At 43.0% G+C, this 2,500-nt stretch overlaps 1 protein-coding gene across 1 annotated transcript in view; it reads right to left on the minus strand.

Annotated features, from left to right (window-relative positions):
- Positions 1 to 2,500, minus strand: part of lamc3 (laminin, gamma 3) — a 260,022-nt gene that overhangs the window by 169,663 nt on the left and 87,859 nt on the right. The window lies entirely within an intron of this gene.

Here is a 2,500-nt window from a genome sequence, read left to right on the forward strand (position 1 = left end):
AAACAGCGATCCTAGCGGTTACGTTCCAAACACCAGGGCGATCCTATTGAAACTCCCATAGACGAGTTTTCAACAAAAAAAAATCCCACAAAGATATGCCTTGGAACTATAACACCTATAACACATAACTATAACATTTTTCAGCTTACACAATAGGATGAACTACTACCTGTGAAAATCTTGAGTCATTTTTTGCCCTTTTAAGAAAAATAGAAATTGTGCCAATCTGGTCGGAAACGGACTACAGCTCCCAGCATGCTGTGCATTGCGCCTCATTGACAACACAGAGAAACAAATGAACGCGAACGAACGCAAGTTCTTCGCATATCTTCACATTCTTGTAATCCTATGAGTTCCACATTGTCTTCTTATTACACATATATATACGCGATCATTTTGGTATGGTTTTAAATTCTCTAGTAGATATGATGGCTTCTGTGGTGACGAGTAACCACCTCTCTGGCTCATGTTTGGCTATGCTAATTTGGCTATGCTAATTACATGGAGTAAACAAGCCACACATGCCAGTCAGTGTAGTTCTGTATTAGCTTTTTAAAGAATATTAAAATCAGCTCAGATCAGTGAAAAACCGAACATTTTACCACCTGATTCGATAAAACGGGCCAACATGCCCATAATATGACTGCCACTACTTCTACTTCGTCGTCAGGGCCGAGATGTAATTTTTCAAAGAAAAAAAACATTCATTTGTTGCAGGGGGTTGGAACGTTGCCATCAGGGGGCGATGAGATTACTTTCCCTCCCTATGAGTGTTAGCTAGCTTGTTCACGTTGACTGCTACCATGGAAGTGGATTTCATAACGAAACTAAGATCATTCTCAAAGTTGGATTTCCAAGGGAAACAAGACGTGATAAAGAATGGACGACCGACACCAGAGCTGAGGAAATTGATTCAGGAGATTGGACAGAATATTATTTGATTATTTCACAGTGAGTGGAACAACCGAAAAGACTGGCTATGTGGAATGGGAGGCAACAAGCAAAACAACGTTAGCAGTTTGCTAGCTGGGTTGGATATGTCAAACCGTGAGAATATTATTGCGAGAAGCCCTGTAATCAAGACAGCATTTCAAGGTAAGGAAATTTGATTATTACATTTGCCCGCCGTGGCGTTGACTTGGGTCTAAGTTTTATTTGATTTTGTCAAGATGAAGGAAGAGTTGTTTGAAAAATAGTTCGGTTGCATTGGTTTTTACAGTAGCTATGTTTCACATATGCATTTCAGGCGTAATCTTAACCTGCAACTAGTGAGAATGTTTTGAATGACATAGCAATGGCTACATGTCTCAAAGAATAATTCATCACGAGTGATTTTGGCAACAGAACGAACTAATAGCTAGGGGTTGTGGGTTCCTGGATTTTGGTTTGGTTTGCGGCTGTGTGTTCACTTTGCCAGTCCCAGTATGCCCAAGTGATAACTTAACGCTGCTTGCTATCCTAACGAGCCAGTTTAAAATGATAGTTCTAATAATCAAACGCTGTATAATACACGCTTTGAGGTTCGGCTCGTCTGACATTCTTTGAAATGTCCATCCTCAAGATGAACGACTGTGGAATATTTCAGCGTCATTATTGTTTAGCCTATTTAGGTTGAGTTTGGGTCCGCAGTGGTATGATGTGGATGAAGGGATAGTTGACGGTTCTCAGGAGGAGTGTCCTCAAATGACGCACCATGTCGTGCCTATTTTCTGTCTACTCTAGTCTTTTCTACCGGAGGTGGTAGCTGTCCATGATCACGGCCACGTCTGGCTTCATTATCTATTTCACAGGCTACCAGAAGGATCATCCCGGTGGGGTGATATTCTGTTGTTGAATGCATACTGTGAATTGTTGCTGTGTAAGCGGTAGCCTATTACAACGCAAGCATCGGATCTGTATTTTCGAGTGGTGGAGTGAAAGGAACGCTGATAAGCAGACCTCAAAATTCACCATAAGAGCATTTTTGTCCAAAATGCTCGTGTGGCTTGGGGTTATCAGCGTCCCCTCTTTCAAAGACCAGAAAACACTGAGAATGGCCTTGTATCTTGACGGCCTATAAAAATACAGTATAATCCTGGACACATATCGCGTCTGATCTGAATGTGGTGTCCACCTTTCTAACAGACATATTGGTGTAGGGAGGAGGAGTATGCCTAGCGCAGCCTGTGCAGTAGGTAGCCTAGGTAGAACTAAACGTGACTCTGCCGCCAGTTATATGGTGAACTTGACTCAAACTTGTTAAATGGCACTGCCCCACCGTTGTTTACCTACGCCCCCTGCGCCAACGCCGAGTCTGGACCACTGAATCCTGTGTGTGTGTGTGTGTGTGTGTGTGTGTGTGTGCACGAGAATCCAGTTCGTATCACAAAAGCCATCACACCGGTTTGTTCGCCGTGGTGCTCAGCGGTCTATATGACACCATGTTTTGAATCCTGTGTGTCTTGAGCATCCGCCGTGATGCTCAGTCCACATTGCTGCTGCTGTGTGGAATGTGAGATCA

Source organism: Engraulis encrasicolus, chromosome 11 (assembly GCF_034702125.1).
Source record: "Engraulis encrasicolus isolate BLACKSEA-1 chromosome 11, IST_EnEncr_1.0, whole genome shotgun sequence".
Lineage (NCBI taxonomy): Eukaryota > Metazoa > Chordata > Actinopteri > Clupeiformes > Engraulidae > Engraulis > Engraulis encrasicolus.